Raw genomic sequence first — 12,300 nt, forward strand, 5'->3', positions numbered from 1 at the left:
AAGACCTGGAATATCCCGGAAAGGCGGACCACCTGTCAGGTCCGGTCCGGTTGTCACTAGTTCCGAAGGCACGCCAAAAAGGGGGCCCCGAAATGGAAATGGAAGTGAAAGGCTGTCGGAGCTCATCGACAGAACTTGTTTGGCGAGTTTCAGTCGACCGAACCGACCCCCTCCCCCCTCCCCCAGGTGCCGTGAGCAAAATGGCCGGCAGCGTTCGGTAAGAATTGTTGCTAAACAAATTAATAAGCTCAGCGACTCCGCCTCAAGTCACCAACATTGAAATATCCAATTAAACCAACTTTTCGCCTGCTAGCCTTTGAGCTTGCTCCAACCTCCTTCGCCAGAGACCCGGCCTTCCGGTCCAGCGGGAGAGGCTCAGACGTGGAGGATAAGCTCAGAAAGTTCCCCAGGTCCCGGTCCAGGTAGAGCGTCCGGGCGCTTTCGAAATTATTTTTGTTTATTTTCCAACAGAACGAGCAACGAAACCGTTCCCGTCGTGGTTGTCGTCGTCCTCCTCGTGATTTCGTTATCGTAGCATGGAAATTGATGGAATTCGTTCTTAATGAGCGGTTGGCCAGTCTGCTTCGCCGTTGCCTTCTCTTTGATATTCTTTCCCCCCGTCTTCCTCGGTCTCTCGTGGAAGCCTTGATTGTAATTGTGTCCTGCGGTGTCACGGAGACGGTTGGATTGATGTTGGACCGACCGAACGATGATGGCGATGAATAGGATCTGATTAGCGCCCTCCAGGCCAGGGGCGTAAATTAGATTGTGCTGCCGAGGAAGCTGCAAAGGAATCCTTAGAAGTGCCCGAGGGTCCGCTAATGCGATATCGATATTCATGGAAGTACGTTTGGCTTGGTATTGGTTTTGAACTTTATCAAAGCTAAAATACTGCAAGGAAGAGAAGGTAAACCGTGTAAAAAGGTGATGGAAGATTTTCTGTAAAGTCTAAAACACAAATCCAGACACTAGTAGATGTTTAAGAAGACTTACATTGGAGTAGAAGTCTCTACCAGACGAATAAAGCAATTTTTCAGATTATATTGTTTGTTTCAAATTACTTTACAGCATTACTTAAACCCTTCTATATCGTATAATTCACGATGCGATCGTAGTAACCACAAATAACATAGCTCACAAAAATTATCATAAAATCTGATAAGCAGTGTTACAATGAAATGAAATAGCTATCGCTTCTCCGATAACGTTACTGTAACGTGCACCTTGCTCAAACAGCGCTGCTTCGCTCTACATTAACATTCAGATGATGTGTCGCCCGGTTTTTCTCTTTTTTTTCCTCCATTCGTTTCCTCATTTCCATATAATCCCCTTTTGATGCACTGCAATGATGTGGCTAGGGCGTAGTATCGGTTTTTGGTGCAAAATTGCCATTCGTTAGCATTCAATTATCGTAAATGTGAGAACGTTTGCTGCAGTGAATAGAGCGCGTCTTTGCGTCTGGAATGGAGGATCCCCCACCACCACCAGAGGGAATCGGAACCGAAAGTACACAAATTGTAGACAGTCCTCTCTTCGCGACCAAGGAGCAAGGGAATTGCCTTATCTTCGTCGATCGTAACCACGCTACTGTGGCGCCCTACACGCATTCACGGCACGTACCGGAACCGGGAACACGCTCTCAGTATGTGTGTGTGTGTGTGTGTGTGTGTGTTTGTAGTTGATTTAGCGTTGGCCAATTGCGAGAAAAAAAAGCTCAAAATCTTCCATTGACTTACTGGTGCCCCGGCTACTGCAAAGGAAAACCGGTGGTGCCTCAAAAGTGTTTCGAATCGCGCATTAAGTATGTATCGTGTAACGCCTGGAGAAGCGTTGAATTGTTATGCTCCCTGCAGCGCACCAATAGTACTGCTGCAGCATCGCAGCGCAAGGAAGGAAGTTCATCGAACAGCGAAACGATGCAGTGGTGAATGTAAAGTGATTCGGAAGTGAAGCAGAAATGCTTCGGGGGGGCTTTGTTTTTCGCATTTCAAGAAGCTCGCCCTCCTCACCACTGCCCCTTGTTTAAATATCTTTCCCACAAATCAGATAACCGCTGCGCGAGAACAGCTTCGATTTCTGTTCGCTTCATTGGACTGCATCCCGATGTCAGCAACAAGCTGAAAAGTCTCGTAAAACTTCCACTCCTAATTGCCCCTGTGCGTGTGTTCCCGGGATGGCACACGTGGCCACAACAACGATGTTGGTGTTGATGTTGCAAAAGTTTTCGTCCGGACAAATTAATCCCCCCGAATCGTTATCGAACGAAAGGGCGTCCCCTTGGCAATCAGTTGTAAGTGTGTGTGTGAGTCGCGTGTCCCCAAAAACTGCCGAAAACCGAAAATGCTAATGATCGATCCGAAAACTTCTCACATTAGACCCTCCCTCCACCCACCGGATCGGTTGCAGCGATTTACAAAACTCTGTCCGCCGTAGGACCGAAGATCGTTAACCGTTTGCAATGGCTCTGCGCCAAAGGTGAACCATAAGCTGAGGTCATCGATTGGAGGTCAAATGTGGGGCTGTTTCTACTCCCCGGAGGGGGATCGTTAATGGTGTTTTGAAATATGTTAAACGCACGCATGGTATGGTTTTCGCATACAGCAATCACACCGGTTGTGATGGATGGTTCCAAATGTTGCATGTTCGCTTCGAACGAGGAATGTTCGGATTCAACTTTTGTTGTTTTTCCATGGCTCATGTTGTGCGTGTGTGCTGTGTGCTTTCGCTTCGTTCTAGCTTGTTCAAACAAAAACAAGGTTCACCATTTTTGCCTCTTTCATTTCCATGTTACAACCGCTCGCCGTCGGTCCTTTCTGCATCCGTCGTGGATTCTGTCATATCCAGCGGGCTGTAACGGCTTGACACGATACATACACACACACAAACCCACACACCAGCGCCACCGGGTGTCATTCAGTTCACATTAGTAACAACAGGCCCTTGTAGTGCCGTTGGTGCAATTGTGTGCACCACCAGCACCAGCACCGACACCAGCACCATGCTGCAACGGCGCTCAATGTGGAAGAGATTGCAACAAAAAACTCCCGCACGGGGTTTAAAAATAGAGGAAACAAAGGCTATACACCACACGGTACCACGGCACACCACCTAGGCCTAGACCTAAGCCTAGGGACCTCCACCCACCCGGGAGGCCTGTTCATCCATCTGCGCAACCTCGTCGTACATCGGGCGGTTGAAATGGTTAAATAAATAAATGATAGTCAAACACAAACGGAGCGAGCGGAAAACAAAACGGCTTCTAAATGACTCCTGGCTACCCACGGGACCTCGGCACGGGGGCGCTTGGGTCTTGGGAGACAATGGCGAGAACGAGAGCATGCGACACACACACACACACACGAACGCAGGGACAAGGCCAGGACCAGAGCCTTGTGTTCCCATTGGGTGCTCTCAATGATATCTGACACTTTGGCAAAAAGGAATAAATAACTCGGCCCAACGGTTCTCACCAATACCAAATACCGAACCCACAAGGGGAGAGTGGAGAATGCGGTGGAAAGGTTAAAAATGTGTTGGATGCCGCTGTCGGGAACATATTGCTATCGGGGCACCAACATGTCATGTTTTATTGCTTCAATCTATTTGGACAGCAGTCCGTGTGTTTGGGTTTTGCCTTTGCTGATTTTATTCATTTTTGTCCAACACAAATTTGTCTACCGAATTCATTTATTTCGATTTAGAGATGCTTACAGGAATGTGATTGCATGTCGGGCATGCATGTTGGTGCAGTTCTGCTTGTGTGTAGGAAGCTGCTTCATGGAATGAAATGTATCTTTAATCGGTTCTAAATGAAAAAGCGTTTCCTTGGTAGCAGTACACCGAGACCAGAACATCGACAGACATAGGACTGTATCTTATTTGACTTTACAGGTGAAGCGATTAAACTTTGTAACCAACCAAAGCAGACATCGACATCGTTGCCGGCGAGATCTCTTCTCTTTGACGACAGCACAACCAAAATCCAATTCGGTGACCAACTTCACAACATGAAGAAGCGCCTCCTTTTATGCGTCGCTATTGCGCTCGTGTCTCATGCTCGGTAGAGACTACTCTTGCAGCAAGAAATTACATTCCTGGCTGGCGATGGAATTGACCTAGAGTAGAGGAGAAACCAGTGAAAAAAAAACCGACGATGCAAAAACGACGAGCGCTGGTTTCAACTGACGTTTGTCCTTTTGATCTTCGTTACGGGCAAAGGCAAAGGAAACGCATCCACTTGGCAGAAAGTTGTTGCCGGCATTCACATCAATAGTGTGGTGCGATACGCCGGGAAGGGGTTGGGGTGGAACTTTCGCAAAACGACGCTCCGGATCCTCCCATGACCGAGATGCAAGTTGAGATCGATGAAAACGGCATTTTTTGTCTGCCGTTTTCCCGGAGCAGGCAAGTTAAGTAAATTGAATAGAACAGTCTAAAGTTGAGATAGTTGGGTTTTCATTGAGCTCGTCTGAAGGGAATAGACCAGTTAGTGAGCATATTGGGCGCAGTGTATCTATGGTGACCTCCGTCTCTTTCCCCTAAGTTGTAAAACAAGTTACTCAAGACGACTCAAGAAATGTTTCAAATGCATGTTAATCCACGCTTGACCTGTACAAGTTCATGCTCGCAATGGAATGATGAGAATCCCCTTCCCCCACCGAGTGTAGCGGTACTAAAAGGGAAATGAAAACTTCTCTGCTACCGAGGAACCTTGTTAACCTCATTTCCTGCTGATCTGCGAAGACCTTTGGCCGAGAAACTGTTCCATTCGCTAATCCTACAAGTTCATAACAGAGCGCTCAACAGACCAGCTGTCTCTTGGGTGTCCGTGTACTTGTGTGTGTGTGTGCGAGGGTGACAATTACAATTATGAGGCCAAAAGTGGGTGTCGAGAGTTGTGTTCGGGTAGCGGACATGAGCATGAGAAGACGAGTTCAAGATGTATTCTCGTGATAAAGCTTCATGTTGGCCTCCCGAGAGTGTAATAAGTCGTCTGTGTGTGTGTATCCAGTGTCAGTAGACACATCCTTTCTGCCAATCTGTTACGAATGTCTCACACAGGAGTTAGGTGGACATTTTAGAATTTGTCGCGTAAATTGTTTCAATTGTCAAGCAGACATCTCAATGCTGGCCAGCCAGCAAATTCAAGACCACCGTTAAATGCGTGGTACAATTCGTTTTAAACGAGCAAATGTCCCCTTCTGTCGGAAAGAAGTATTACTCTTCAACCACTTCACAACTTCATTAGCCACCTTCCCGCATAAAATTTAAAATCATTCCGACCACTACGAAGAGATGCCTTACATTACGACCACTGGCGCGCATCGTTGGATCGCCCGCAGTGAAATATTACCATAATTTATCATACCAAAATTAGGAGCATCTTAAGGGCAGCCTAACCAACAGCCTTGTGGTGGTGGGAGTCTACTGGTTTTTGTTTTGTTTCGCTACTCGGCTTGTTCGCCGGTTCAAGTGGGCACGCAATTTAGCGAAGAACAAAGTCAAACAGGAAGTGGCACTCAAGGCTTCATGAACGCGATTGGGCAATTGAGATAATGCCAACCCCGCAAATTGGGTCGGGTCAGAGAGGAAGATGAGTAATAATACTGGCTGACTGGCTGGCTGGTGCCTTCATTAGTAAATTTGAAGCAATTTGTCTGCCAACTCCGACAAGGTCCTTGCGTGCACCGTGCGTAAGGGATCTATTTCTTTCCGCAGAAAGAGAGACAGAAACAGAGTGCTACTTGAAATGGAAACGATATCATTCTCCAGCAACGTCTGTCTCGGAAAACATTCTATTATTGGCAAAGGAGAGATGTATAATCCAATTTTATCGTGTACTGTCTCTCCATACACAGCCACCTAGACTAAGAGTGGTTTCATTTAATTGGAAGAAGAAGCTATGCGTTTCGCTTTCGATACCGACCGTGGAAGGTTCGTTTGTTTCGGTCCTTCGTGCAGGTGCTATAAATTGCATTAATCTACGATTAAACTAGACTCCACATGGTAGGATATGGATATTTACGGTAGCAATTCCGTATCCAAATTATTATGGTACCGATGGGTCCGAAACCGTATCTGCTAGCGTGTGTCCTCAGGGAGCGTACCGGTTGTTAGACTGCCGGACTGCCACACCTGAGCTCATTCGCCGCAGTTCGATGCGCTCGATGGTTGCACAGCTCCAGCAGGCTTTGGCTCTATCTTGTAAGGAAGTAAATAGAATTTAATCGGATCAAGTAACATTATCTTTATTGCTGTGTTTATTTCGGGGCTTGCTACCGGGGTGCCGTGTACACCGTTACTGGAAGCTAATATTGCGCAGAGCGAGGGCTGAAAGGTCTGGACGAAATATAGTATCCCACCATAAGTTAGGCTTTTATCTAGTTTGCTGCCCAACAAAACCCAACCGTAATGCTACTCATTGTCTTTCGTAACTGAACCAACTAACACTATTAAGTGAGCTACTTTAAATTTTTATAATGCCTCTCATGATAATAACATCAATCGTTGGCTAATTAGCTGCAAGCATGCTGAATCGTGGGATCATAAAACGAGGCTCATTTGCCTAACGTTGTCCGCTTTATTCCGAGATCGTTCATTACGGCATAGCAGCAATTCACTACTGATGAGAACAGTTAAGTTTTCGTTTTCCTAGTAGCCACAGCTGCACTGGGACACTTCTTTTGGTCTGTTGCAGGTTTGAAAAATACGTGATCAATTAAAAGATGATAGCGTACGTGCTACCTTAAAGGGACAGATAACAAGAACCGAATCGTAGCGCAAGGTCTGGTTGCCTAAGTTGTTCATGGTCGTAGACAAAGGTAATATAAGTGAGAAACGTGACCGTAACGGACTTTTCGAAGGTTTTTGTCTAGGGATAACTTATCTTCGTCGGTTTAAAGCGGAGTAAATGGCAACGGAATGGAAACGAAATGTGACTCAAAATGAAACCAGTTGAAAAGAATGAGTTTAACAAGCATTAAATCATCAGTTGAACTGGACTTGAATCACTTTTGGCAAATTACGAATCAAAATGAGAATTATCTCAACCGTGCAAACATAACAGCGGATCCGGGATAGGGATAAGCATTATTCCTCGTAGCGTTGTACGACATCCAACTTGAAATCCCTTTCTAAACTCTAATGAACTTCGGTGTCAATACTAGGTTACGTCTAGATTGGAAGGTCCAGAATCTACCTCTCTCCGGTTCACTGTATGCGCCAGCAAGTGTCACTCAAGTTGATTGATTTTCTCCTTCTCATCCACTGTTTGTTGCGTGAAATGAGAACTTTTATTTCATTTTAAATTCTCTCAACAAGCCAGCCAGAGGACGTCTTGCCCCACATCACGCTTATCTCCATCACCTGATGAGGGGCACGTCAGGTTCACCGAAGCAACAAGGATAAACAACTCTTTCGTGACGGAGAAAAAGGACGAACGAAAGATCTAAAAGCAGCATCAGCTCCTCCAGCACTAACCTGACGAGCACACAAAAAACTTCGACGAACAAGGTACAACTTAGTGCCGAAGAGGTACCCAACGTTGCCCAAAAACTTGAGCAGTAATTTGTTGCCAGACACACACATACACACACACACACTCTCTGTGATCCAACGCAGCTGCATGCCGTCTGTCACCAGCTGTAACAAACGGGGAAAACTAGCGAAAAGAAGATTTAGTGTAACTGCTGCTCACACAGAAAAGTTGCAACACATCTTGGAAGGTATGACCAAGTGGAAAGCCTTGGGAGTGGGTTTCACACAGAAAAAGGACGGAGGGGTTGAGCTGTTCATCGCTTTCGACAGCTACAAGAAGTTAAAAAGTTACACTTGCAAGGTGCAGCGCACGAACGATGCGAAAGGAAGCGCGAGCACCAGCGAAGAAAATAGAGAAAAGATGTTTAATTACAAAACTTCATCGCACTGCACCCGTGTCGCGCGTGACATACGGTTCAATGAAATGAATCAGGGCACTGTAGTACCATGATGTGACACCCTCCTTAAATCCCTCCTGGAACTGATCCCACCGGGACATTAGAGATTGACCCAGCATATGCACACGATACTCTCTCATGGCTTGACAGTCCATATCCGATTCATCGTCCTGAATGGATGAGATGTATCAGGTCGAGAAGCATCTAAAATTCATGATTTACTAAATGCCTGCGATAAAAAATTCAGTAGGCTATGATTGAACATGGTTACCCATCCTGACAGATGTAATCGTAGCAAACATGGAGTGCACAAGGATGTCGTTCGTTTTGCAGTGAGTACATTTCTTGATTGCGTTGGAAGAGGAGTGGTCCTTCCAACAGTTGTGAAGCAAGCATACATAAATCATTTCAGTAAAAGGAACAATCAGCTGAAGGCATCATCATCAGTAAGTACCCTTGTTTTTTTTTAAATGTGGCTAGTTAATAGTAAGAAAAGCAGTTCTGTGATTGTTTCTACAGTGGCTTTAACCACTCTGACAATTATCCCTCCATTTATGGAATGGCAAAGCCATCTTGGAGCATTAGAATGCTCCAGTTTCAGTTAAGGAATGAGCATCCTTAGCCCAGTGACATCCCAAAACTTCAATTCCAAATACCATTGTGAACTGTTCCACCACCTTTCAAGCAGCAGAAAAAGTCTCGACGACCCGACGACCCGGGCCTTGCATACCATACATGTCAGTTTCAACGGTTCCCCACTGAGTTGACCAAAATTAATCCGCCTAAAGCCCTCCAAACCGACCGCGCTAGGTGGTCAACGATGCCGACGAGGGTTTTGTGAAAAGCCACAGTAAAACAACACACCGGGCCAACGGTACGGATATGGCTGCTCCAGGGTAAAGGGAAGGAGGAAGCAAAACAAAAAAAAAGCGAAGTCCGACAACCTCAATTAGCATTTTGTTGAGGCAGCCCCCTCAACCCGCCCAAAGGCCCGAAGGTCTGAAACCTCAACGTCAGCTGTCGGAAATAGGCCATCATCATGGAAGGAAGGACGGACGGGGGGAAGGGAAGGCAGCCTCCGGACAGGCTGAGACTGTGTGAAGCCTAAAACCCGCTCGCCTAAAACACAAATGGTGGTAGACAGGCAATTTGACAGTTTTCTAAACGGAACCGGCATTCAACCGGCGGTGACGCGTCGGTCCCGGTGGATGTGGCTCCGTCGCTCCGGCATTGGCGCACTTGTCAAACGTTGACTTTGAAAGGTCCCGAGTAGCGGTCAGGTGCGGCCGTACGGGCTAGCGGCTTTGTCCGACGACAGGATTAGCCGGACGGTCTTGTCGGTGTCCCGAAAAACCACCACTTTTTGTACGTTTAAAGTTTTCAATCAAATCTTCTTTTCAGTCTGCCGGTGGCTCGATCGTACGCACGGAAAGTGAAGGAATGTTTGGGAGAGAAAAAAAAGCGTTGGCCAGTGGACGCATCTGATAGCACGGCGCCATATCTTGCCATCAAAAAGAGATGAAGCAAAGTTTTATCAAATCACTCAGCATGTTTAGATGAAGTAGAACATGAAGCTATGTTTGTTCACGGATCGTCCGGACTACCTCGGCAGAGGAAGCAGCATCAGCAGCATGAATATGAATCGAACATGCCACAAAAACACCATTCCGGCACTCTATCGGACATGAAATCGATTTCTAAATCCAAAAACCTCCCTCGTACCACATCCTCTGAGCCGCTACAGTTGTTACCATGGACGATAACACCGGTTGGGGAGTGCCAAGCAGTGAACCGGTGGCAAGGTTGTCGTAACATGTGTAATCCATGTTTTATGACTGTCCTCCAAAATGTAACATTTGAATGCATTCCAAATTGCCACCCTGGATGCCCAGAAGTTCGATCGGAATATGGATTTATGGGATCCACAGCAGGGCAGCCGCAGAGAGGTCACCTGTAGCGCTAGGAGGAAATGAGATTGTTCCGCATGCACGCGCCCCTGGGGTCCGTGAGTAATCCCCTTGCTCCCGAATGTGACTCTGAGCGCCCCGAATTTGGATTCATAGCGTTTAGGTTTCGATCGACGATGCGTTTCGTAATTTCGTCATTCGATTTATTGCCCGTCGAGGGTTTGGCTCCCGAAATATCAGTTGTCCCCCGAGCCGAGAAGCTTATCTATGAGCTGGCTGGCACCGTGACAGTGCTCGTGATCGAGATATTTCTCAAAGTTTCGCCCAGCTCACGGTTAGATAGTTGGATTTGGGAGGCCGACCATAACCTAGCAAACCGGAAGCGAACGAAAACCCTGACGTGGTACTCCATTAGAACGTCCAAGTCATCCACGAACCCGGAGCAGTTGAAACCACAACAACTGCGGTCCCAAAATTGCTATCTAATCACGTGGACGGCTTGGACTTATCTGAACTTCCTCCAAATCCGGCCGTCCGATGGTCGGCATTCGGCAGTCGACAGTATTTATTGCCGTTACGACCGCGGCAGCAGACTTGCTGATAAGATTACTCGCGTCACTGAGTTGATCAGCTGCCCGTGGGATATGTTGCGTCTGGGTTTATAAATACCCGATCACTTCCAACCGCGACTCCATAGATACAAGTTACGTCAATTGAAGAACACATCGTCCGAGTACGTGAAACATTTTAACAAAAAAAAACCAGAATGAAGTCGATCGCGCTATTGCTGGTGGTTGTGTTGGTGGCCTGCGTTGGAAACTCGTCGGCCGTAGAGCCGAAACAAGTCGTCGCCCCGAAGGCCCCGGTGCAGGTGGACTTTAAGAAGCTGGAAGCTGGCAGCAACGACATTGCCAAGGAGCGATTGGAGCAGTTCCGCAAGGCGGTCGAAGCGTTCAACACTAAGATCGAAGGCACGCGCATGAACGCCGCTCACAAGGAGGCCATCAAGCAGCAGGCCCTCGAACGGGTGATGGCACGGATGGCCGCGCTGAAACGTACCGATAAGCAGGTGTAAGCGTGAAGCGTGAAAAGTGTTCAATAAAGTTAATGTTCTACGCGAAGCCAATCGGTCGTGTTTTGTTTTATTGAGTGCGTCCCTGTGGTGAGTTGACCCGTGATGAGATGTTTCTAATGCTTCTTCAGCTGCAGAAGAGTCTATAGTTCATCGATTTAGATAATGTCTGTCAGTCTATAGAAACTGACATCATCCTGTTCCTCGCCGCCCTATGTCAATCCAATTAACATTAATGCTTCCAATGAATCACCAACTCTGTCGCTTACAACGCAACACAAGTCTTAGCAGTTTAATCTTATGCATCTCATCTCATCACTCCTGATCACATCATTTACCTTGCGCTGAAATGGCTGCTGGCATCCTGCACCATAATCAGCTAAACGATGCATCCCGATATGGACCACACTGCACTGTTAATACATGCTAATGCCTATCAATGTCAACATTCAGCCGGCACTCTCCTTCTCTCAGCCTTAGGGGGCGGATGCTAGCGTTCGTCATCCGGTGCCACGTGAATCGTGTGGTCACTGCACTCTCTCTCTCTCTCTCTTTCTCTCCCCTCCAACGCACGCTCGGTCCGTAATTAGTTGTGCGCAAGTTATCGTTATGGATAACGAATGCAAAACGGAGCACTCTGCATGATGAAGACTGCCTTCTGCCTTCGGGCTGAGATTACATCCCGGAGGCATCACCGGCGTACCTCCTCGCGTGTGACGCTTCCTCAAAGATGGCCATGTCTGGGTGGTTGGTTGGCTGGCTGACACTGTCAGTTCATTAAGTGCCCTACATTGGAGCGACAAAAACAGGCAACCCGCTGAACTTCCACCCCTACCCTTTATCCTAGCCAGGTCCTGTACCCGGGGGGTGATTATACAAATTATCCAATTGAAATGATACTTCACTGCTGGAGCAGCGCTAGTAGCAGCAGCAGCAGCAGCAGGAGCAGCATCAGATTGCAGGGGGTCTTCGAGGTCGATGGGAGGGTCTGGCAGAAGTGCAATGTTGTTGAATGTAATGCGACATGATGCGAATAGCTGATAAAGGGCTCATTGTAGCATTCCCGGGGACGAGCGAGGAGCAGGCACGTTGAGATCGTGGCATTGTCAGCAGTGCCATTAGTGCCATTCCACTGAGCTACCACGTCACCGAGTGTCTGATGTCTCGAGGACACCGCCGTACGTGACATGCAGCTTAGTCTGATTGCATGGTACCAGCACTAATCACACATACTACTTAGTTAGTTTGCTTTAGTTTTGAGACTCCCTGATGGACCACGCAATCGAATAAGTAATCATCATTTCACGTTCCTAACGATGTATCGACTGCTGGATCCTCGGAAATTGGATACCACTTGTCGTACTCGACGCCAAAAAAAAGGGAAAAG

This window comes from Anopheles darlingi, chromosome 3 (genome assembly GCF_943734745.1).
Source record: "Anopheles darlingi chromosome 3, idAnoDarlMG_H_01, whole genome shotgun sequence".
Taxonomy (NCBI): Eukaryota; Metazoa; Arthropoda; class Insecta; order Diptera; family Culicidae; genus Anopheles; species Anopheles darlingi.